Genomic DNA, 26688 nt, shown 5'->3' on the forward strand with positions numbered 1-26688 from the left:
AGTGGAGGTCAAGGATCATCTAGGCATGGCCCAATATCTAAACAAATACTTTGCCTCAGTCTTTAATAAGGCTAAAGAGGATCTTAGGGGTAATGATAGCATGACAAATGGGAATGAGGATATGGAGGCAGATATTACCATATCTGAGGTAGAAGCGAAACTGAAACAGCTTAATGGGACTAAATCGGGGGGCCCAGATAATCTTCATCCAAGAATATTAAAGGAATTGGCATCCGAAATTGCAAGCCCATTAGCAAGAATTTTTAATGAATCTGTAAACTCTGGAATTGTACTGTATGTTTGGAGAATAGCTAATATAGTTTCTATTTTTAAGAATGGGGGGGGGGAGTGATCCGGATAACTACAGGCCAGTTAGTTTGACATCTGTAGTATGCAAGGTCTTGGAAAGTAGTTAAGGACATTGAAATCAATGGTAAATGGGACAAAATACAACATGGTTTTACAAAAAGTAGATCATTCCAAACCAGCCTGATCTCCTTCTTTGAGAAAGTAACAGTTTTTTTTTTAGACAAAGGAAATGCAGTGAATATAATTTACCTAGACTTCAGTAAGGCGTTTGATACTGTGCCACATGGGGAATTATTAGTTACATTGGAAAAGATGGGGATCAATATGAAAACTGAAAGGTGAATAAGGAATTGGTTAAAGGGCAGACTACAACAAGTCCTACTGAAAGGTGAACTCTCAGGCTGGAGGGAGGTTACCAGTGGAGTTCCTCGGGGATCAGTTTTGGGACCAGTCTTATTTGATCTTTTTATTACTGACCTCGGCACAAAAAGTGGGAGTGTGCTAATAAAGTTTGCAGATGATACAAAGCTGGGAGGTATTGCCAATTTAGAGAAGGACCAGGATATCATACAGAAGGATCTGGATGACCTTGTAAACTGGAGTAATAGGATGAAATTTAATAGTGAGAAGTGTAAGGTTATGCATTTAGGGATTAATAATAAGAATTTTAGTTATAAGTTGGGGATGTATCAATTAGAAGTAATGGAAGAGGAGAAGGACCTTGGAATATTGGTTGATCATAGGATGACTATGAGCTGCCAATGTGATATGGCTGTGAAAAAAGCTAATGCGGTTTTGGGATGGATAAGGAGGTTTTAGTACCATTATACAAGGCACTGGTGAGACCTCACCTAGGATACTGTGTGCAGTTCTGGTCTCCCATGTTTAAAAAGGATGAATTCAAACTGGAACGGGTACAGAGAAGGGCTACTAGGATGATCCGAGGAATAGAAAACTTGTCTTATGGAAGGAGACTCAAGGAGCTTGGCTTGTTTAGCCTAACTAAAAGAAGGTTGAGGGGAGATATGATTGCTCTCTCTAAATATATCAGAGGGATAAATACAGGAGAGGGAGAGGAATTATTTCAGCTCAGCACCAATGTGGACACAAGAACAAAGGGGTATAAACTGGCCACCAAGAAGTTTAGACTTGAAATCAGACGAAGGTTTCTAACCATCAGAGGAGTGAAGTTTTGGAATAGCCTTCCACGGGAAGCAGTGGGGGCAAAAGATCTATCTGGTTTTAAGATTCTACTCGATAAGTTTATGGAGGAGATGGTATGATGGGATAATGGGATTTTGGTAAGTAATTGATCTTTAAATATTCAGGGTAAATAGGCCAAATCCCCTGAGATGGGATATTAGATGGATGGGATCTGAGTTACCCAGGAAAGAATTTTTTGTAGTATCTGGCTGGTGAATCTTGCCCATATGCTCAGGGTTTAGCTGATCACCATATTTGGGGTCGGGAAAGAATTTTCCTCCAGGGCAGATTGGAAGAGGCCCTGGAGGTTTTTCGCCTTCCTCTGTAGCATGGGGCACAGGTCACTTGATGGAGGATTCTCTGCTCCTAGAAACCACGATTTGAGGACTTCAATAGCTCAGATATAGGTGAGGTTTTTCGCAGGAGTGGGTGGGTGAGATTCTGTGGCCTGCGTTGTGCAGGAGGTCAGACTAGATGATCAGAATGGTCCCTTCTGACCTTAGTATCTATGTATTTGATTTAGCAGGTCTAGTAAAGACCCTACAAATTGACAGCAAATCGCTCTCCTGTCAACCCCTGTACTCTACCCCTGACAAGAAGAGTAAGGTAAGTCAACAGGAGAGTTTCTGCTGTTGACACCCCACCCTTCTCCGCCGTGCAGTGTAGGCCTTGAGGTAACTCAGCCTAAGATACGTCAACTCCAGCTATGTTGCTCACATAGCTGGAGTTGTGTAGTGTAGGTCGACTTACTGCAGTAGTGTAGACGTAGCCTTGGTTGGTCTGGAACAAGTAGACCACAGCTGAGAAAATGAAACAGGTAGGTGGGAAAGAAAATAAGTGAAGAGCACAAATAGTTGGTGTGAGAAATCTTTGTCGTTTTTTAAAAACAACAACAAACACCCCTCCCCCCCACACACTCTGCTAAATACAGTAGTAGTTTACAAACAGTATTCTCATGTAATCAATGCCAGTAGCTGCTGGAGGGGAGTTATGGATCATCTTGCCTCCTACTAATGCTTCCATGAGACTATTGAAGATGTTGACCCTACACACTTCATGAGCTCTGGCCTAGGAGAATGTGAACAGGGCTAGGGGACCAGAATTCTGTCCACCTCTATTCCAACAACTGCCCTTAATTTCCTACCCTCTCATGCTTATTTAGTGAAACCACACACCAGCTTATGGAATAAACTGATGTACTGTCCCCACTTTACTGATAGGGCAGTTGAGGCACTTAGTCTCAGTGCCTTTGGTTGCATGCCTATGACAAAATTGGAAACAGGCCCAGATCTGTGATTATCAAGTTGCTGTAAATGTTTAATTATGCTGCCCTTTTAAAAATGGGGCAGTTGAGATTACATATCTGTCATCTCTCTCAGATAATGTGTTGTGAAATGTTGTGGTGGTATCAGGCCCATATTACACAGAGGCTGTCTGACTTGCCAGATTCACAGTAGTGGTTTAGGTTAAACTATCAGTCTGATAGTTATTTGCTATGTGACTTTGGGCAAGTCACTTAACCTCCTTCTTCCTCTTCACAAAGAAAAGTGATATTAACTCACTGGAGCACTGAGAAGATTAATTAGTGATGATCAGTTCTGTGAAAAATTGCTGTTTTCTGATCACCTGCAGATGGGGAAAAAATGTGTTTTGGAGCAGCTCCTCTATCTTTAGCTTTATGCAACCCAGAGAGGATGGGAGGATCTTTTTATAAGAAGGGTCAAGTAGGGTAGGGGAGGGTTATTTTTTTAAAATATTTTTCTTGAGAAACTAACTTGAAAGTCACAATTGGTACCCCCCAGTAGCAATGATGCTTTCAGGTCCTGTTGGAGAGGATGGTCTGGTGGTATAAACATCAGGTTTCACATACTTTCCTTGGAGACCATGGTCAAAATCTAGACAAGGTACTTCAGACACTCATCTTCAAGGCTGGCAAATTCCCTCCCTTTACTAGGTTTTAATTTTCCAATGCTACTCTATCTTATTTAGTAGTTTTAAATAGAGGGATGCTATTTCATGGACAGAATAGCTTGGTGTAAGAAACTTTTCTCATGGCACTATTTTGTAGCAACTCCATAGGCACCATCTTGTCTTACCTATGGCTTTTTATTGCTGGAAGTTACAGGAATGAGCTAGATTTTTAACCCGTCATTCTCCCTCAATCACCAAGGCAGTTGGGGAAACAGAGGCTCCAAGAGACTTAAGTTGCCCAGTGGCACACAGCTGGTCAGTGACAGAGCCAGGAACAGAAACCACATATCCTGACTTAGTGTGATCTAGTGGATAGATCAGATTATCTCTCTTGGAAGAGATGAGGCAGGGGATTGCAGGAAGAGAGGATGGTTCTGGTTAAGGTAGTTGAATGCCACCCTGAAGAACTGGATTCTATCTCTGCCTCTGCCACAGAGTTCCTATGGGATGCTAGACTAGTCATGTAATACAATGTGCATTCCTCATTTTCCTCTGCTTCAGTTTCCCTATATGTAAAAGGGAGATGATGATACTGGCCTCCTTGGTAAAGCTCTTTTTGAGCCACGAATGAAAAGCATTACACAAGAGCTATACACCTTCCAACTTTTTGCAACAAATGAAGCAGGGCTCTGGCAACTGTCTTTCATTACACAACCCTCATTCCTCCCATTCTGGGTCCATTCTGTGCATTGAGGTAGGGATCCTCGGGGATAAGGGGAGCAGTATATGAACAAGTAATTGAAGACTGTTTCATAATGCCTACACACAAAGAGGGGGAATTAAGGCTTCATAGGCAGCCTTAATTCTGGCGTTTCCTAACTTTTCAGTGCTTGACTTTGGAACCTTAATGTTTTAACAGTTTTTGAGTGTAATAATTGTACATGGGGATGGATGAGTAGATCCATGTTCTCCGCATATTGCTGGCACTCGAGTCTATGGTAAGATTAGTAGCTGCATGTACATGTTGAATAGGACCGGAAAGAGAACTGATCCATGTGGGACTTTACAGGTGAGGGGTCTAGTGGCAGAGGTATAGTTTCTGATCACTCCTCTTTGGGTGCATCTCTGAAGGGTGGATTTAAGTATTTTAGCATATTTTCCCATAATCCCTACCTCTCCTCTTTGGTGGACAGCAGCATTTGTGAAAAACTGTCGATGAGCTAGTAATTAGTCTTTTGGGTAACTCCAATATATGAGCAAGCTCAGAGCAAGCTGGACAGTAGTTAGTTAAAATGATGGATCCAGAGTGAATTTCTTCACTATTGAATTAATGTGTGTTTTCAAAGGGGAAGATTTCTTCCCTGAATGGGGGCATTGGCTCTTCTGTTCATGATCCATTCACCAACTAGGAATGGCATGGGTTGAATTCATAGGTCTTGGATAGACCTATCTAGGGTGTCAGTATTTTGGGAATGCAGGCTGGGTGTTCATTGGATGGCATGGAGGAGCAGATCTATGCTAGTTAAGATGTCTTTTTCCAAACGTGTGTGTGATCTCCGCAAAATAGGATGATTTTTCCTTCAGAGTGCTTGGGTTGAGTTCTGTGGTAGGTTGTAGGCCCTTGAGACTGAAGTGGTTCACTGCCCTTAAAGTGGGATTTGATATCTTCAATAGAAGCTGATATGAAGATTCTCTTGGCCTAAAATATAGCCTCAGCATAGGCTTGGAGAAATTCTGTCTCAACATGTCTGATTCAGCCTTTGTTTTTCACCTTCTGTACTAGAATTTGACCTTCTCTTTACATCTGACACAGTGTCAGTAAACAAAGGAAATACAGTGTGAACAGTGGGGAGCAAGGAGGCTTTTTGGGACTAAAGTGTCTATGACAAATCATCAATCCTCAACTACTCTTTGTACTGTAGGTGGAGAGTTGCTGTCCTTTAGCATAAATTTACATATTCTGCCCTCTAAATTACTGTTGCTCTGGGGCCATACTAATCTAGCAAAAATCTCTGAACTGTGATTGAGTTACATGCATGCTCTTTAAGGTTAAGGTTCCGTCAGATATTTTTACTAAAAAAGTTGATGGGTCATGGGCAATAAACAAAAGTTCATGGAAGCTCATGGCCTGTCCCTGACTTTTAGTAAAAATAGCCTGGTGGGGACAACTAACAGAACGCTGCTGGGGGATGACCTCTGGCAGCTGCTCCAGCCCCATGGGGCTGACCCAATCCCAGCTGCTGCTCTGGTGGCCCTGGGCTCACCACTGCTCTGGCCCTAGTGGGGCTGACCTAACCCTTGCTGCTAATTCAGCCCTGGGGCCACTGCTGCAGCGGCCCTGGGGTTGACAGCTGCTTTAGCCCTGCCTGGAAGAAGTCGCAGGGGTCCCGGAAAGTCACAATCTGTGACCTCAGTGACAGAATCATATCCTTAATCTCTAAACCTAGGTCATTTTTATTTTTTTTTGGCTTCATTCTTCTGAATGATGTGATGTATATCCATGCTACACAAATGAGAATATCAATTGCCTGCTAGTGCTGGGTGGGGATGGAGGACTGTAAATTACATAATACAGTACTGACATGGATTTCTTAGCCACTCTGAGTTTCAGAGATGACTACTGTACAGTTTGGGGGGGAAATGAGGAGTGTACAGTCGTTGCACTTCTTGGATGTATTGATCATACTAATAAGATGCTTTTTCAAAACCCTGTATTATGAAATTCCTGTATTTTGGCTGATGACTGTCAGCCAGAGTAAATAATTCTATAAATGTTTTAATATTCACATCTCTTCTGACTGGCCCCTTCTCTGATTGGATCTGTTTTTAAATGGCTTTCCTCCTCTTGTCCCTCACCATGGTCCTCTGTTTTTAATATGACCCTCTTCTTGCCGATATCATTGGTTTAATGCCCCTGCAACAAAGAAAATATTGACTGAAGCAGAAATTCCAAAACCTGCACCAAAAGTGTTCCTATTTCTTTCTTGTACGTCTCTCTAGTCCCTATTTCTGCAATGCGGTAACCCAACTAGAACAGTTTTAAAGGCATATGCATCCCTTCAATGTTTATATTATCTCTCCCATGCAATCCTAACATCTTGTTCATATTGACTGTTCTGTACTGAGCAGAAGCTTTCATTGAGATATCCACGATGATTTAAGTAGTCAGCTACCTAAGTGGCAGGCTTTGAGCATGGTATATCGCAATTTTTCCCTCCATCGAATGGATTGCTTAGATGGGCTTAGCAAGGGCCAGTGGGAGACTAGTAAGTCTGAATAAACTAGTAGGTGCCAGGTCAGTTACATGCATATCTCAAAACGTAAGAGTATTCCTTGAGGTGGCAAAAATATCCACAATACCACATCTAACTTAAATTAATTGTAGTAGACTGGACTCTGTTTTATGTGTTCTGCAAACACTTATAGAACTAGAGGATGTCTTTTTGGATACTCTCTGCTGAGGAATGGGTTCCACGCTTCGTTTCCTGTTTTGAGTATCTTAGAATAATTAAGACTGAGGCAGGGAGGGACACAGGTATTCGTTCCATGATCACAACACAGCCTTTGCTGCAAAACTGAGCCTCAAAGTCCATTTTTGAAAACTGTTTATTTTCACAGCCATATGGGTTAGAAACTTGAAAATATGAACCATGTAAACTGATGCAGTGCAGTCCTCAAGAGTGTGCAGATACCATGAAACAATAGCTGTGAAGATGGTGAACTGCCTTGTTGATATTGGTGATGAAAAGTAACTTGAAACCTAAACATAACTAATTTACTAAATAATGTTAGCTGAAAAAATCAGCTAGTATTCTCATCCCATAGTCCTGAACTGCCTTCTGCATGTTTTCAGATAGATGCCAAAAGCTCCATTTGTCCACTGCTTAACTATCCAAACCTTCAGTCTTGACTCTGACAACTTATATGATGCACTGTTCATATGACTCTTCAGCATGTCAAACTAGAACTGGGAGAACTGCATAAAATAAATGGAATTCAATACTAAACTTGGGGAAGGGGACTGTTCATAGTTCTGATTGTGTTCAGTTTCATAGTTAAACTCATAACTCTAAAAAATTAAATGAGGCAGCCTTACAGTAGAATTCATGTTCAGGTTGCTACAGAGTACCCAGGCCTTTCTATAAAGCCTTGGTTTGAGCTTCTTGCTGCTGACAGATCTCATCCCTCCTGTCTGTCTCCAAGACTCCAATCTCTTGACTATAGGTCACCTGGGCGCTCAGTGCTCAAATGAACACTTTAAAGGGACCTCAAGTTAGAACTTGTTTCAGGGGACTGGGCATATTGCCCTATAAAAACACTATTAAAAGGATATCTGAGGTCTATGGAGTCTGATAGAATGGGCTGGAATTTTTTTTTTTTTTGGGGCATATATAAAAGGGAAGTTATCAAAAGGTGGTGGAGTGAGTTGTCTCTAACTCTTCTGGAATAGCTGTGCGGATTGGGTCTATTTTAAACGCCTTTCTTCCTCTTGTCCGTTAGCATGGTCCTTTGTTGGTAATATGAAGCTCCTCTTGCCCTCGTCTTTGATTTAATGTCACTGTTCTTTTACTGGGAGGTTCTGTAACTTGGTCATTATACTGTCTGAGAAAGCTGCATGCTTTCTGCCAGATTTGTATGTTAGTGCTACTTCTATTCTTGCCTCAACTTCTTGATGTCTTAGATAATGTCCTAATAGGTCTCAATATCCTATAGTGATATTGTTGGTCTAATCAAGACTTCTTCATTCTAGTCTCTGGTACAACTTTTCTTTAAATTCAGGCAGTGATACTTTCAGATGTCAGAAAAGTCCATTGACAGCTGAATCTGTCTACTTGCTCCATGGAGGTAGTATACACTAAAACTACTCTAGCTGAAATTGTTTAAGAAATATATACAAGAGGTTGATTAAGTAAATGGAAAGTTCTATGGAGTGTGAGGTTAAGTATTCTGCCAAGACACTGGCTTCCTTTCTGGGTGGAAAGATGTATCTGCAGGAATGTCTGTAAAGTAGTAGTATCTAACTCTCACTTTTTGAGAGAGAGAATACTTGTGGAACTTGGTTTCTAAAGGACTTGTACTAGAGTAGAATTTCTCCCTTAGCCATAATAAGAAATCTGTTGCAACTTTCTAATATTGAAATTGTTGTTTATCATCCAATCTTGACCAGTGTAGTAAGAGTACAGAAATAGAAACTTTACCTGTTAATTGGATTTCTGCATCTCAGCAGGAACAATAATTAGATTTAATTGGAGGCATGTTTGTAAATTGTACTAAATTAATAAGCCTTGGTTGTATTCTTATAATATTTGGATCTAAAAACCATAAGCATAGCCTACTGCCAATTTTCTAGGTATGGTCCTGTCAGGAAAGGAAGTGTCAGCAGGCAACAGCCCTGGAAGGTGCCAGAGTTCACTGTTGGTGCACTGTTGCCAGATAGCATAGACCAGAGGTGGGCAAACTACAGGCCACATCCCGCTTACAGGGCCTGGCTCCTGACTGGGGAGGCTAGCCCCAGTCCCTCCCCCATAGGCACAGTGCTCTGGGTGGCTGGGCTGTGAGTTCCTGCAGGGCAGCAGCATGTCTGGCTTCTGCCGGGCGGCGCAGCTGCCAGACATGCTGCTCTGAATGGCATGGTAAGGGAGCCAAGGGGTTGGATAAGGGGCTGGGATCTCGGGGGGGGGGGGGGGGGGGGAAGAGTCAGGGGACAGGGAGCAGGGGGTGGAGGTTCAGGGAGCAGTCGGTCAGGGATGGGGAGCAGGGTGGTTGGGACAGAGAGCAGAGGGGGTTTGGATGGAGCAGGGCCCCCGGGAGGGGGCAGTCGGGACAAGGAGCTGGAGGGTTGGAGGGGGTGGGGGGCCCCAGGAGGGGGTGTTCAGGGGGCAAGGTTGGATCGGTGGGTGGTTCGGAGGGGGGTTCAAGGGACAGGAAGTAGGAGGGATCAGATAGGGGGTGGGGGCCAGGCTGTTTGGGGAGGCACAGCCTTCCCTACCCAGCCCTCCATATAGTTTTGCACCCCAATGTGGCCCTTGGGCAAAAAGTTTGCCCGTCCTGGCATAGCCCAATTGAACTGTCCAAAATATGTTCCAAATGGTATATAGGAGGTACAGAAATCTAACTCTTATCAGGCAATTTTTGTTTTATTTTTTGAAAATGTGTACCAGTTTATAAAAAACCTAAGTCAGTCTTATCTTTCCGTAAATTGGAGTTGATGCACTTCACTCCTTAAGTTATGTCGAGCTCCTAGAGTGTATGGATGGATATTGGGTTTTAATTTAAAAAAACAAGCAAAAATAAAACCTTCCTATCTTTGTGGCATATTCCCATCAATAAACTGTCACCAGCTGAAATTTAACATGGCAAAAAAGAGCTCCTGATCTCCTTTTCCCTCCCCTTCTTTCATGGGTACATAATTCCTCCATTCTTCCTATTGCTCAAGCTGGTAATCTTGATTTCACCATGGGGCAGAGTCAATCTTGACCCCCCACATCCAGATCATGTCTAATCCTTATTGCTTCTTACTGCATAGCATCTGTAAGATCTGACCATTTCTCTGTCCCTGTGCTGTCGAAACTCTTGTCCAAACCCTGATCATCTTGCACCTTAATTATTGTAGTTGCCACTAAACTTCTCACCTCAAGTTCATTTAGAATGCTGCTAAAATAATCTTCAGGCTGCCTGACTAGATTAGATTATCCTTCTAAATCCCTTCATTGGCTCTTTTGGTGTATCAAACTGATCATTATTTTCAAAACCCTTAACAACTCTTCCCTGCCTTACCTATCTACCCTAATTTAGTTCAATCAACTCCTTCCTTCACTTAAGTGATTGAAGCTAGAATTACTAGTAGATTCTCTACTTCACCAACAAGTATGTCTCCTGTGCTGCCCCTTACGAGATGAAAAAGCTTCCAGTCCAAATCCGTAAAGTCCTTTTAGCCTCTAAATCCTTTCTCAAAACTCACCTTGTCAGTGAACTAAAACCTGATAGCTACATGGTGTGAGGTGAGTTGTTTACTGCTCTTAAGAACTGTTCACTTATTTCTCTCATCTACACATTTCTTTTAAGATTGAAAGCTCTTAGGGGCACAACAGTGTGAACACAATATTTGTACAGGACCTAGAACAATGGGTCCAAACCTGGCTGAGGCAGTGCTACGTGCTACTGCAATATGATGTGCTTTAGACTTTGACAAAAATCAACATATCTACACACCATTTTATACACAATGTCTCAAGGGCCACTGTGCAGTCCTTTTCCTAGCTACTGAATAAATTTGCCAAAGACTGTTGCTAGTGCAAGCTTTACCAGCTCCACTGTCGTATCTTCGTTCTGATTTGGAGTGACAACCTCAAGGTGAAAGAATGTAGTTCATTCAATATGTCCATTTTAGCCATTGGCTTCAGAGGGGGAGCAATTGTGATGGGGCATTATGTGGATTAATCTTTTAGAGATGGGCTGATCTCACTTTGTAGCTCACCAAACAGGCATTAGCTGATATGTATTGGCCCCTATCAACCTGAACTGAACTTGAACAGACAAACAGAATGTCATATGCTTTGTATATCACTAATAAAACACATGGATATTGTCAAGGCTGATGCCCCACTCTGGCATTTTGAGTGCAGAAGGTGGGAGGCCCACAAGGATTCTAAAAATTAATACTGGCCACTGCAGGCTTGTATTAAACTCCCAAGGTCACAGCTTCTCTCTGACCTTTTGGATGGGTAGATGCTGCCACCACCAAGTGCAAAAATCCCTTTGAGAACTCAGGAAGGTGCACTTGGGAATTCCTTCCTGTGGGGTACCCGCGAGCCCTTTCATCTCCTCCCCACACTCCCCTGCCCAGGAAGAGCTGAGAAAGAACAAAAGAAATCCGCTGTTGCCGTCAGCTAATTAAACATGTGCACAAACCTCTCAAGATACAAAACTCCAATCCTGTTCTTAAAAAAGGTAATTTTTTTTTTTAAACAAGGGGGAAAAATGCATCTGAAACCTCAGGCTATTGCTAGATTTAAAAAGAACAAATACAAAAATTAAGAATAGCTTTCTTGAGGTCCAGCTTGAAGGTTACAAGCAAAACAAAAGCACCTGAGGTTAGCACAGAGGAGACCACAAGCCATAAAGAAATAAGAGAAACCTAATCGCATCTTCCTAGACATTTCCTGATCTACTTACATATCTGGGGTTTCAAATGAGTAGTTTCTAGGTATGATCTGATGATTTTTCATACCTTTTTTTATAGTATTCTTGCATCATAGTTCTAGCTCTGTTTCTGCTCTCCAGGAGAACAACACAGACAGACAAAGGGGAAGTCTTTGTTCCCAATTTTAAAAAGTTCTAGCCTTTCCATTGGTTTCAGAGTAGCAGCCGTGCTAGTCTGTATTCGCAAAAAGAAAAGGAGTACTTGTGGCACCTTAGAGACTAACAAAGTCTGTAGCTCACGAAAGCTTATGCTCTAATAAATTTGTTAGTCTCTAAGTTGCCACAAGTACTCCTTTTCTTTTAGCCTTTCCATTGGCTCTTTTGGTCAGCTGCCCACGCCCTTCTTTTTACCTATGGACTTTTAAACCCTTTACAGGTAAAGCAAGTAGAGAACAGCTACTAACAAGGATTTTATGGCTGGCTGGCTGGGTGTCCATAAAAGGAGTCCCCCCCCCCCCCATTCATTTATCACAGATGTAGTGGCCAATAATGTAAAGGCTACATATGCACTGTTCTTGATACCACAAAATAGGGAATGTAAATACGAATAGTGGTGAACTGAGCTTATGGCTCTGAAGAAGTTTGGAGTTGGGTTGTAATTGCTCTCTGCTAGCTTGATGGGATGAAACTAGGATTTTTATGGGGTCTGGAAAAGGCCCAGAGAAGAGTTGCTTTTAGTCTAATGAGCTCTCAATGCTTTTTTGTGGACAATACGGGGTTAGACAGGAATCTACTGCGGGGACTCTAGTTGATGTGCATGGAAGAAATGTCTAGACCCTTTTGAACAATCTGGCAGAGCGCTAATCTTTAATGTTCTTGATTTAATAAGCTATCCGACAAGGTACGGAGCTAATCTTATCTGAACACTATTATTTTAAACAAGTTGACCTCAATGTCCGAGGTCAGAGCCATAGGGTCATCTGACTGAAGTGTACTTTTTTTGTTGAGCCTCTAATCTTATCTGAATAGAATATGGAAGAAGCAAACCCCAATGTGAGAAGGGTGCCAAAATATAAGCCATGATTAGCTTCCTCTGAGAGGAGTAACCCGTTAGTTACAAACCGGTCAATAAAGATACTGAATGAAAACTTCAAGCCAGAAGATAGGTGACAGTTTCTCAAGCCCTATTAGCCAGAAAAGTAAAACTAATCTTTCTTCTGTTGGCTAGGCAGGGCAGCAATAGAAATGAAGGGAAAAGGGGTGCAGCAGTGGAACTACTAAACAGTTTATTGATATGAAGCCAAAATATTTTTAGCCTCTCATCTCTTGGTTGATGCGGGGGGGGGCAGATAGAGACACAGGTTGCTGCTGTTGTAGCTCTTCTGACTACTAAAGGGAGGTAAAAGGCTAGTGTCCACCCCCCAACCCCCCTTTCTTTTTTGATCTTCCTTTGAGTATGCATGTTTTTGGCTTCCAACTCCATTATTGCTGGCTATGGGAAGAAATACCAGAGCCCTGGACAGAAGGTGCTGCTGCTTTCAGAATACTTGATTTGCATCTCTTGAGCGGAGATGACTTCTTACTTCAAGCATGTTTTAGCTTACATGGAGAGGAAAAAATGGCCTAGAAACATCTACACTAGGATTTCCACTGCTGCTAACTCAGTTCAGGTTTCAGAGTAGCAGCCGTGTTAGTCTATATTCACAAAAAGAAAAGGAGTACTTGTGGCTCCTTAGAGACTAACACATTTATTTGAGCGTAAGCTTTCGTGAGCTGCAGCTCACTTCATCGGATGAAGCATCCGCTCACGAAAGCTTACGCTCAAATAAATGTGTTAGTCTCTAAGGAGCCACAAGTACTCCTTAACTCAGTTCAGTTGAATTGGTGGAAGTGTTATTGTAACTCTGAAATTACCTAGTATGTTTTTTTGTTTTAGAGCATAAATGTCTGCTTATGTCTCTGCTCTGGCATCTAGCAGCTTCCTAGCAGGGAACAGCAAGGTTCAAATACAAAAAATTCCATCTTACTCGGCTGCAAGTGGACCTGATCTGCAGAAGAATTTTCCTAGGTCGCATATCTGCATGGGACAGTACTACTTTCCTTAAGCCAAGCTGGTTCTCTGCAGTTTAAGGCAGGAAGAGTAAACGAAACACTATTGGCTTAGCTTCTAGACTCAAAGTTTAGAGTATATTATTCCTCTTTTGTAAAAACACTTTATGCTACTGAGATGGCTTGAATACATGTGAGCATTGTTGTCTAAAGCTTGACAGTTGCATTTTAATTTGCAAATGCAAAATACCTGAATGGGTGGAAAGAACAAGTTCCAATTCTACTGAATATTAGTTGATTAAATATTTAGGTTATTGTGCTTTTAGTAGCTTTGAAATTTTATTCTGGACTTGGCATGTTTACTTATTGTGGGATGGCTTGTGTTGAAATAACTAGTAGAAATATTTCTGAAGTATAAACTACTCTTATACAGATAACTAGTTGTGGTGTAGGAATATGTACATGGAAATTCATGTTAGTGCACTATCTAAAAGAATTGAAAGACTTTTTGGAGGTTATAGCAGATGTTTCTTCAATGTCCATATATTCAATTTGCTGTTGAAAACAGTATGAAAAGTTAGTGCTAGCAAACGGGAAACTCTTCCCAGTCAATCCAGGTCAGAAGGTGTCCTGGTAAAACTCTACCCTTTCATAAGCTAGTTGTACTAGCTTAAGGATGCTTAAATAACTTTTTCAAGGATTTGTTTCTTACAAATGCCAGCTTCTTTCATGTGTTGGAATCTCCATAAATCAGGGATCGATGTGGCAACTAGTCTAGTCTTATAAATAAATGTGTAATTTTAAACTGAGAACATAATTTCAAATACTGAAGTACCACAAGTTTGTCTCGTACTTAATCTTCATTTGTATGAGAGTGCATGATTTCTGCTCTTCCTCCTTTTTTTTAAGGTAGGGTGAAGACCTTTCTGCTGCAATGTGGTCCAAACAGCAGAATAAAACTGTGTATTCTGTCTGGTTTAGATTGGAGTGATGGTTGGGGTGCAGTGGAGGGAGAGGTTGTCCTCTCTCCTTTTCTTTCTGCTTCCAACTAGGGCTGTCAAGTGATTAAAAAAATTAATTCTGCTGTTAAACTACAGAACACCATTTATTTTAATATTTTTGGATGTTTTCTACATTTTCAAATATATTGATTTAAATTACAACACAGAATACAAGGTGTACAGTGCTCACTTTATATTTTTATTACAAATATTTGCTGTGTAAATTTTTTTTTTTCAATTCACCTCATACAAGTACTTTAGGGCAATCTCTTTATCATGAAAGTTGAACTTACAAATGTAGAATTATGTACAAAAAAAACCTGCATTCAAAAATAAACAAACTTAAAACTGTAGACCCTGAAAGTCCAATCGGTCCTACTTCTTCTTCAGCAAACTGCTAAGAGAAACAAGTTTGTTTACATTTATGGGAGATAATGCTGCTCACTTCTTAATTACGTCCCCTGAAAGTGAGAGCAGACATTTGCATGGTACTGTTGTAGCTGGCATCACAAGATAGTTACTTGCCACAAGCACTAAAAATTCATATGCCTCTTCATGCTTCGACCATCATTCCAGAGGACATGCTTCCATGCTGATGATGCTTGTTAAAAACTGTGTTAATTAAATTTGCGACTGAACTCCTTGAGGAAAATCATATGTCTCCTGCTCTGTTTAACCCACACTCTGCCTTGTATTTCATGTTATAGCTGTCTTGGATGATGACCCAGCATGTTGTGTTTTTGTTTTTGTTTTGTTTTTTCCCCCAAGAAAACTTTCACTGCAAATTTAATAAAATGTAAAGAAGATACCAATTTCTAAAGATAGCTACAGCACTCAACCCAAGATTTAAAAATCTGAAGTGCCTTCCAAAATCTGAAAGGGATGAGGTGTGGTGCATGCTTTCAGAAGTCTTTAAAAGAGCAACACTCAGATGCAGAAGCTACAGAACCCAAAACATCAAAAAAGAAAATCTGCCTTCTGCTGGTGGCATCTGACTCAGAGGATGAAAATGAACATGCATTGGTCCCGTTATCGAGCAGAACCTGTCCTGAGCATGGACACGTCCTCTACAATGGTGGTTGAAGCATCAAGGGACACATGAATCTTTAGTGCATCTGGCATGTAAATATCTTGTGACTCCGGCTACAACAGTGCCATGCAAATGCCTGTTCACTTTCAGCTGACATTTTATAATTTAAGAAGTGAGCAGCATTATTTCCTGCAAATATAAACAAACTTGTTTGTCTGAGTGATTGGCAGAACAAGAAATCAGGACGGAGTGGACTTGTAGGCTCTGAAGTTTTTACATTGTTTTGGTTTTGAGTGCAGTTATGTAACAAACTACATTTGTAAGTTGCACTTTCAGGATAAAGATATTGCACTACAGTACTTTTATGAGGTGAATTGAAACTTTTTTTATTTAAAATTTTTACAGTGCAAATATTTGTAATATAAAGTGAGCACTGTACACCTTGTTTTCTGTATTGTAATTGAAATCGATACATTTGCAAACGTGGGGGGGAAATGCAAAAATATAAAATTTCAATTGGTATTCTGTTTTAACAGTGCAATTAATCTTTTTAAAACTAATTGAATCTTTTAAAATTTGAGTTAATTGCATGAGTTAACTCATGATTAATAGACAGCGCTACTTCCAACTTTCTCCTTTTTTGAACAGCACTGAATCACTCTTCTTTCCACTCCTTCTCCGTGTTGCTGTTTACCATCCACCCAACTTCCTATGAGCCTTCCTCTCTGATTTCAGCTGCTAGTCTCTTCTCTCCTCAGTCTCCCATATTTGTCCTCTGTGATGTCAACTTCCATGTTCAATGACTCATCCAACCACGTGGCTCATGTTTTCTCTCCCTCATTGTCATTTTTTGATTTGCTCCTACCTGCTTCAACTTTCCCACTCATCCAATCAGCCATTCCTTTGACTTTATTTTCACCAAGCACTGCTCTTTCATTTTCCCACCTTCTCCCCCTCCTAAGACCATCATCTACCTGATCTTTACCATTGCCTACCAGCCTGCCCTCCCCCCCATGCACTCTTATTTGGCCTTTCTGTGACTTCTCATCCATCAGTATTGATGACTTGTCTGCTTTTAACCCTTTCCTCTCTATCTTCGCTTCCGTTTCTTCCACTGATAAGGTGGTTTTCTCTCCGTGGTTCATCCTTTTTGCTCTTTTCTCCCATTGCAAGGTCTAATTTGTCAATTTCCAGCCCAGCCTTACTCCAACTTTTTTTTTGTATGTATGTATTTGTATACAATTAATTTCATTTCTGCCAGAGATCCTCTGCAGCACCTCTTGATGAGGCTGATTTGCTCATCACAAGTTCGTTCTCCTTAATTTTTGCCAACATAATTGAATCCCCCTTCTGCAATCCTAGTTATCTTCTCGCACCTTTGACTAATTCCTCAAACAGGATTTTTCAGATTTCTTCCAAGAGAAAATGACACATTTCCTCCTTCTTCCTCAACTCTGTTGCCTTCTGTCATAAGTGCAGAAGTCTTCTCTGCTCTCTTCTTTTAACCACTTCAGTCCCAGTGACCCTGGCCCATCTCCTGATAGTCCTCACACTCACTTTTGTCCTTTCCCATACATTTCTCCTTAGCCTGTCGCCTTCCTCTGGGTCTTCCTTCACAATACAAATATGGTCTAGTTGCTTCAGTCTTAAAAAAAACCATCACTCTGCTTGTCTCTCCAACTATGTCCCTTCTCCTTTTCATCTCTATACTCATTAACTACATTGTTTGTTTGCATTGTTGTCTGCAGTTCCTCTTCTATCTGGCTTCTACCCCTTGCACAGCTCTCTCTGTCTCTGAAATGACTTCTTACTAATGAAAGATCAGTCAGTCAGCTGCCTTCAGCCGTTGACCATGGTTGTCTTAAAACTCTGTCCTCCCTTGGCTTCCAGTACTCTGGCCTCTCTAACTGCTCCTTCAGCATGTTGATAGGAAAATCCACTATCTTCCCCAGCTTGGTGTGCGGGTTCTGCAGGGCATGCGCTCGCTCGCGCGCGCTCTCTCTCTCTCTCTCTCTCTCCACGTGCATAGTCTCATCTACAGACAAATTCAGTACAGTCTCTATGCTGAGAATTTGCAGATATACTTTTCTACTCCATACCTGTTTCCTTCTGTCCAAACTAAAAACTGTGTTTTCTCTCTGACATATCCATGTGAATGTCTAAGCAATCACTCATGCTCAGCCAGGCTAACACAGAGCTCTTAATCCCCCCCTCCCTCCACGAAACCCTTTTCATTACCTCCTTTCTCAATCACTGTGGACATTGCCATGCTGCCTGTTGCTCAGGCCAGTAACCTGGGTATCATCTTTGACTAGGACCTCTCTAGGGTGTCCACATTAGACATAAGCTGTGTAACAGGATCCAGTCAAGTCTTGCAGATTCTTTCCACATAACACTTTTAAGATATGTGGCTTTCCCTATGTATCCACACAGCAAAAACTCATCTGGGTTCTCATCTTGCATCTTGATTACTGCAACATGCCTTTTTCTCTGGCCTTGACGAAGGTATTTTTTCCTCTCGTCCATTCAGAATGCTGCTTCATAGATCATTCTCCTAGCCTGTCATTTTGATCATGTCTTTGATCTTTGCATCCCTATTTGCAACTGTTTGTGCTTCCTACTTTTTGAAACTTTAGAGTTTCTGCTTTGCTTGGTTGGGAGGAGAAGAGAAGTGGCTTTGAAGTTGTTCCTTTTGCAGGTCTGGGGTTGGGGAAAAGCCAATGGTGTCCTTAAGAAGGATGAGGAGGAATTTTCACTTTTTAGTAGTGGATAATGGTGAAGGGTGTTGCTTGTCAATATCAAAGTTGTGTGGAGGCAGGAAAATGTGTTCATCCACAAAAACTTCTTCTCATTCCGGAAGCAAATTATTTTTAAGAAGTATCAGACCTTTCCAAGTGAAGGTGAAAAGTTACTACTTGATAGTTTTTAGGTTGGCCTTGTTTTTTACACTTTTTCTCAAAAGATTAACTATTGACAGATTCCTTCTAATGGTTAACATTGAGGGTGTACTGGTATCCATGTAATAAGCAAATATAATGGGTAAATAAGCTTTTAGAATGTAATCTTACATGCATTTTTTCTCTAAGGTTTTATGAAGTGCAAGTGCTGTGAAATTTTTTCTAAACTACTGCTCACTTTCATATTTCTAAATGTTTAATTGTAACATTTCTTGGTATCATTTACAGAGGCAACCTCAACCAGTTGTTTAATTTTTTTTTTTTTTTAATAAAGCCAGACAACTGTGAAAATGTTTCCCCATAATCACGTCTGCTTGCTTTAATGACTAAAATAGTGGACTTTTTTTGTTGTCATACTGCTTTCTCCTGTTGCTGCAGAGCCAGCACAGCTAAGAGAATGAGGCCAGGTCTGTACTACAGACCTATATTAGTATAGCTATATGGCTCAGGGGTGTGAGAAATCCATACCTCAAGTGGCTTATATCAGTATAACTAACTCCATTGACCTAGTGCTGTCGACATGGGGGAACTTTTCCTGTCGACATGGTTATCGCCTCATGATGAGTTGGATTAACTACACTGAGGGGAAAAGCTCTCTTGTGTAGTAGTGTATTCACTAAAGCCTTACAGCTGCGCAGCTACACTAGTGCAGTTGTACACTAGTGCAAGCCCTCAGTTGAGAGTACGTTCTTTTTTCTAAAATGGACCATAATAAATATTTGTTTAATGTGCAGTCAGTTACATATATGCGACCTGTTGCACACAATAAAATTGCACAAGTGTCAGGCATAATTTAATCTGCTGACATTATTTGTGGCTGTTTGTTTGAAAGGGACTCGGGGCTTAATTTTTCACAAGATGTTTATGGGGCATGCCAGTTCTCTTTGCTGCCCCCTCCGCCCCCCAGGCTGACTACTTTACTTGGATTGCATAGATATTGTTGAAATAATACATGTGGAACCCTACAATACCATTTTCAGGGTTATTCAGTTTAAAAAATTGCTCTGAAATTAATTTTTTTGTTTTGTTCTAGTTAGTAAGTTTACAATTGAGGTCTTAAAGCAGGCCTTGATATCTGAACACACATCTAGTTAATCCCATCAGTTTAACAATGTACTGCAAGCTAACCATAAAAATGCAAGTCTAATTTGACTGTTGGCAGCAAAATTGGAAGGGAAGACTTGCCTTGAATGTCTATTTCAAAACACATGTTGCATCATATGAAACCTAAAAACACAATTCAATTACTGAAATTGGATGCACAATACTGTGAGCACTGTGGATTGCGTAGTGATGTCTCTGCATATTTTGCTATTGTCGTTTAGTTGGTGGTTTGTTGAAGTTTGTAATTCCTTCCTTTAACCAAAATGTTCAAGAATTTAAAAAAAACAAAGTAAGCCTTAAGCTGCAGAACTAATTTGTTATAACGTGTTACAGAGCTTTGATTATCCTGAGTTAGCGTGTGTGTGTGTGTGGTTGTGGTTTTTTTGTTTTTTTTTATTTGGTCTGTCTTCCCATGGAGTTTCAGGCTTATTCAATATTAAGATGCTTGCGTAATAAATCCATACAACTTCTGTTTTTAAAATGGCTTTTTCATGTTGACACTAATAAGGTATTGTCTGCTTCAGCTAGCTTCAGGATCAGTTTTGCAGAGTATAAACCAGATTGAGTGGCTGGGAATTTGAATGTCTGCCATTGCGTTAACTGACTGGACATAGGCTCTCCTGTTTCTATGACTGTAGAACTAATTAAGGATTTAAAAAAAAATATATCCTTATTATCTTGGAGTTAGAAATACTTCTCTAATGGTTCCAGCTACAATAGCTCATCCACTATGTTAAGCACAGTAACTGGGAATGGAAAGGCATGTCACTGGATATGAAATCCCCCTCTTTCTATGCTAGGCTGAAGATATGTTGGTGTACCCTGGAATATCCCCCAAACGCTTGACCAGCAAAGAAAAACAATTTGTCATGCTTCCTGTTTAGGAAACTTACTGGCTTATTTCCACCTGCTGGAGAAAGGAAACCATTTGTTGCTCAGTATAGCCTAAAGTGAAACTGTTTAAAGGGACTAATCTTTCTCCCTTATCTAAACTTGTAAAGAAGTTACTTTGAAGAAGGTGGCCTTCTGGTAAGCAACAGTCCTACTACATACTTGATAGCAGAATGAGGTGGCCTGATTGCTAATCGTGCTCTTGAGTCAACCTTGTCAAGAGTGTTTCAGAGTAGCAGCCATGTTAGTCTGTAGTCGCAAAAAAGAAAAGGATTTATTTGAGCATAAGCTTTCGTGAGCTACAGCTCACTGCATCTGATGAAGTGAGCTGTAGCTCACGAAAGCTTACGCTCAAATAAAGTTGTTAGTCTCTAAGGTGCCACAAGTACTCTTTTCCTTTCTTGTCAAGAGTGATAATTGGAGAGGTCAGCTGGCTCTGCTTAACATAGCTCTGTTGGTCATACATGAGCACTAAGTAGAAACTGCTTGTGTAGTCCACTGGTAGTCCCAGCTGAGGCTTTAATCTGCTTGTGACTGTTGGGTTTGTCTTGTCTAGGAGCAGTACTGGTGAAATGTTATGGTACCACTATGTGGAATCCACCATCTCTGCATCCAGAACTTGGTGTTTGCTTATTCTACCCTACTAACTAACCATTTTGCCACTTTTTTTATACTTTTGGCGTGTGTGTGATAAATATGGTCTCTGATCTTCTCTGGCCTTTCATAAACAGAACCTAGCTGGCAGTTCAGCAACAAAAAAGTACTGTTCTCCTTCTCATGCTCCAACTGCAGGTAACCTTTGACGGAGACTAAGGGGGAAGGTCAGTGGTGAGATCTGCATGACAGACATGCATAAAGCCAGAGTTCAGACAGTCTCTCTAGAGGGTCATCTTTGCCCAGCAGATGTCATTGGAGACACATTCTTGGCAAAAAGAAAAGGAGTACTTGTGGCACCTTAGAGACTAACAAATTTATTAGAGCATAAGCTTTCGTGAGCTACAGCTCACTTCATTGGATGCATTTGGCATTCTTGGCAGATATTCTTTTAGTCCACCTGAAGCACACTAAATTAATAGTAGCAATGGTCCACTGGCTGCAAATACAGCTAATGCTTGGCATTTAGGCACAGATCAATGTGAGTTCGGCAACTAAATTCATCTGAGGATCTGGATCTTAATGCTTTTACCAAGGGATATCGGAACACTTCAGTATAAGTACTAAAATCCATTTTACAGATGGGGAAACTGACACATTGGACAAGTCATGCAGTTATTGAGTGATAGTTGTAGCAGAGCTCAGGTCTCCAGACTCTGTCCCATGCTATAACTGCTGGAACACACCTCCCTATATCTTGGCACCTTTATTGCCACCCTTCCTATCGTATCTGGTCTCTTGAAATGTCATTGCCTGGGAATCACTGTTCCAACTCCTGTCAGGGGCAGGAGGGCATTTTGGGTGCCAGACTTGTTAAACGTCTTCAAAAGCTATGTGGTGGGATGCGCTTGAAACATTATGCACTGTCCTCTCAAGTTTAAGACTGTTAAGGACCTTGTATGTGAAAGCAAAATAGCTATGGACCAGTACTTTGGCATTATTAATGGCTTAAGCGGCAATTGGATATTCCTTCTGTATGAAGAAGGCAAGCCAGTGAAACCTTGACTAATACTCCATTGCAAATAATGGATATTTGAACATGCACAATCTTAGCAGTTCACTTGATGTATGTAATGTCTATAACTTTACATGTTAAATCAGCACCCTGCTAATTAAAATGTAATTTTAACAAAGTTTGTTCATGTCATAGTAGATATAAACAAGAAAGCTAAGCTGTGCCTTGTAGGCACCTAAATAAGGGAAGAATTCTTACAGTACTGTCTGTGTGGGGCTTGTTCTTGAAAAGATAAAGGAATTCAGTGGATGAGAAGGATCTCGGATTTTACTTAGGAATCTAACCACTTCTGAATAAGAAAAGTACTGAAACTGCATGATGGAATTCTAGGAGTGTATTTCAAAGTGCGGGTTGCGACCCCGTGCTGAGTCACCTTGCTCAGCATCCAGGGACCCTAGCAGTTCTGGTCAGCACTGCCAACCGGGATGTTAAGTCTCTTGTCAATGGTGCTGGCCAGCTAAGGCAGGCTAGTGCCCATCTGTTCCAACACTGTGTGCTGCACCCTGGAAGAGGCCAGCAGCAGGTCTGACTTCAAGGCACGGGGGCCATGAGGCTTCGTGCGCTGCCCCCATCCTGAGCACCGGCTCGGCATTCCCATTGGCCAGTTCCCAGCCAATGGGAGCTGGGCAGGGGCAGTGTCTCTGGGCGAGAGCTGTGTGGAGCCACTTGTGTGCACCTCTGCCTAGGAGCCGGACCTGCTGCTGGCCCCTTCTAGGGCACAGTGCAGTGTGCAGCACCAGACGGGCGTGAAGCCTGCCTCTGCACCCTGGCTGCACTGCTGACTAGGAGCCGACAGAGGGAAGTCCATGCCCCAGTCCCCAGCCCTGAGGGCCCCCTCCCCCAATTTGGAACCCCTTCCTGCATCCCACACCCCTCATCCCTTGCCCCACTACAGAGCCTATACCCAGAGCCCTGATGCCCCTCCCACACCCTAAACCCCTCATCCCCCAGTTCTGTTGGGTCATGGGCATCCCCAATTTTCTAAAACTGGGGCCACCAGAATAAAAGCTTGAAAATCACTACTCTAGGAGAATCTGAATAGAATCCTGGGCTCCCAGGTGCAAGGATGCGGAGGACCCCTTCTTTTATAATAAATCTTGGCACTCCTTAATTAGGTCTCCTCTTCAGCAGACATGACTACTGAATCCTCCAATTGGAGACCCAAGGAGGTAGCTAAAATGTTGATCATGGAGACTAAAAGTACTGATGTCAAAGTTTCCTGCAATTGCTCATCAACTAAAGGTCTCTGATTATACGGGGAACACCATAGTTTTGGGTCAGGGCAAAATAACATGAACAAAAGGAAATCTTGAGTATAACAGTTGAGCAGTAACACTGAGGCCTTAGATTGTATCTGTCTAAACTCGGAGTACGAGCCTATCCTGAGATCCTGAAACAGATATTAAATAAGTATAGGAGATGGTAGCAGTTCAATGGAAGAAATGCACCTAGATATGTATACTTGTTTTGTTTATTTATATATATTTATATTTGAGCTTAACTACTTAGAAAAATCCCATATGCTATGCTGAATAACGAGGGGGGTTGGTCACAAAGCTGCACAAAATTCTGAGGCAAACTGGAAGCAGTGTGAGAGGATTACAGTTAATAATCTTAAAAACCATTTATTTATCTGAACTCCAAAAATGCACCACACAATGAAAATATCAGCATACATCTGAACTTCAGTGGTAGTAAATATCACTTGCAGGGTGGGAGTCTCTTTTTGGACTGATTTGGTTTAGGGATCCATGTAAGTGAGCAACATGAGGGACAGAATGAGGTTAAACACTGTTTTAGAATTGGGAGTAGGCAGAGGCGTGCAGGAAAAAGTAGCTACCCTCCCAGGCTTTCTAAGTAGAGTGGAGCGCTGCTTCTCCGGGTCTGAATTGCTTTCTCCTGTTCCATATCTTCTAAGCTATTTGGAATGGAATTCTTCCTCTGTGACATCCAGCCTTTTCAATTTGAGAGCCAAAACTTTGACTCTGATTTTTTGAAATTCTTCCTACATAAAACATTTGCATTGGTGTTTGCGGTGGGGTCGTAGCTGTCTTTGTCCCAGTATATGCAAGAGAGAGAAGGTGGGTAAGGTAAAAATTTTTTTTTTCTTTTTTGGATCACTTTCTGTTGGTGAAAGAGACAAGGCAAGAGGACTGTTTAAGGAATTGTTACCTCCTGCAACAGATGCCAGAGTCCTGTTCCAATCACAGCATTGTTCCACTGCCTAGCAGAAATCTGGGCGCTTGCAAGTCAGCTTGTGGTGAAGGAGTAATTAGTGACCTGAATCAGAATATATGCTGAGAGTATCATACCCTATTTTTACTTACACCCATGCATACGTGTGCATGTGTGTGTGTGTGCGCGTACGTGTCCACGTCCTGGAATGAGATAGCCAGACAACTTTCAGCGTAATTGCTTCTTGCAGGAACTTTTTAGCCCAGCTCCACTGCCTGATTCCAGAAAGCGACTCTGCTTCAGAATTTGATCCTAGCCCTGGGGTAGGAAGCAAACACTTCTGCTGATGCTGTTCCTTCTCCTAAAAGATGGCTCTACTAAAAAAAACTTGGGCATAACTAAAATTACCAACAACAAATTTTAAGAATCAATACAGTATTAAACCTCAAGAGATCCCAAATCATGATTGATTTTTTGAAGGGAGCCGAAGACTAATAGTGAGGGTAAGGGAGGGTGGCACTTTAATTTTTTTGCAACTCCCCCTGCACATCTCCTGTGTGAGACAAATATTGTTGTCCACTCTCCCAAACTTATTGGGTTATGGTCATTCTTGCCCCTTCATCTGCCTATCCCCTCCCCAGCAGTCCTGCTCCAGCTGTCATCAGCACACTCTCCCAACCTCACCTCTACTCTCTTCGGTTCCTCACTCCACTTCCAGGCCAGGTGGCACACTGTTCCTAGGCTGGGTATTGCATGGGGGAGGGATAGGGGACAGAAGAACTGTCCTGTTCATGTTGCTCCCTTCTTCCCCCCCACCCCCTCCTGTGAGAATGGCTTTGGGTTGCTGTGAGGAGGGAGAGCGCAAGAGCTCTGCCTACAGCAGCTGTGATTGCCCCACCTCCTGGGTGGATTAACCAGACAGGCAGTCATAGAGAAGGCTAAATTCTCTGGGTTGGAGCGGCTCATGTCATTGAAAAACTGGCTCCAGTCTAGCTCCTACCAGAATAGTCTCTTAGGGTGGGAGGGGACTACCAGAGTTGGCAACACTGCAATACTTGCTCACGTGCTGAGAAAAAAACATAACAGGATCACCTGCTAGTGCCTTCCATAACAGTATATTCCATTTCTCTGGGATTCCTACAATCTAGATCTCAAGCAGCCTTGCCTCTATGCATTTTATTTTAGTGCACAGGCCACCAGAAGAAATTCTGTCGCTGTTTAGTCACATAGGTGGAAATCTTACACAATCTCACCATGAAGAACAGCTCAGGTCTGTGGGGTTCTTGTTTTTTTGTTTTTCTCCCTTCTTGCAGAGGAGGGGAAATGTATCAGAGCCATGCTTCTGAAGGGAAACTTGTACATTAGTTGAATACTATACCATTGACCTACTGTGACTTGGCAAATCTTTCAAATGAAAGACTAGTTGATTTCAGTCTGTGTAGTGCTGGTGCTTCTGGGGAAACCAGTGTGGTGGTTCTATTGCAGATTATCTCTAATATTGTGAGGTTTGGAACAATGTAGGAGTCCTGTGCCTAATGCTAATCCCAGTCTGAATTCTACAGAGATGCTGCAATATGCTGCAGCTGCACTAACAGACAATGTCTAGCATTAGTCTTCCACTAGTCCAGCATTGTGATCACATTACAATGGAACATTGAAATTTACATCTTGCAGAATCCATGTGAGCAGTTGTGATATCCTAGGGAAGAGATGGCAAAAGCCTATGAAGGGGTTGGGAACACTGGTATTATCTAACAGGCATGAGAAATCTAACTGGTCAAGATTGAATCCATGAGGACTAATGTTGGAATGACATGCCTAACGCTACTTTTTAATAATCTCTAGTACTGGTTTTGGATCTCTGCTATTCAAAATACCTCTCACTTATATGAGAAAACACAAGCTTTTAAAATGACTTCAGTGGCTGTGCTAAGTGCTGAGCTCCGCTTCAGCTCTCATAACTTGAGCTAAAAATTCCCCTTAAATTATCACTACTTTTAATATCTTTTTAACAGATACCACAGTCCAAATGGTGGTTCAAAGTTGTGACGCTTTGGACCTCATCCAGTTTCCCTGTCCTCTTTTTACTTTCATTTCAGTAATGCTGTATTCTTTGTTGCAGCTGTTTTTTACCTGCAAATCCCCTCTTTGATTTTTGAAATTATGGATTGAGTCATAAATAAAAACCAGTTTACTGACCACAGTTCAATTGCTATCGGCTTGCCTACATAAACACAAAATAGCATA

At 41.6% G+C, this 26688-nt stretch overlaps 1 protein-coding gene across 11 annotated transcripts in view; it reads left to right on the forward strand.

The window, feature by feature from the left end:
- Window positions 1-26688, forward strand: part of TRIP12 (thyroid hormone receptor interactor 12) — a 175188-nt gene that overhangs the window by 15649 nt on the left and 132851 nt on the right. The gene's annotated exons all lie outside the window — the stretch shown is intronic.

This window comes from Dermochelys coriacea, chromosome 9, assembly GCF_009764565.3.
Source record: "Dermochelys coriacea isolate rDerCor1 chromosome 9, rDerCor1.pri.v4, whole genome shotgun sequence".
Taxonomy (NCBI): domain Eukaryota; kingdom Metazoa; phylum Chordata; order Testudines; family Dermochelyidae; genus Dermochelys; species Dermochelys coriacea.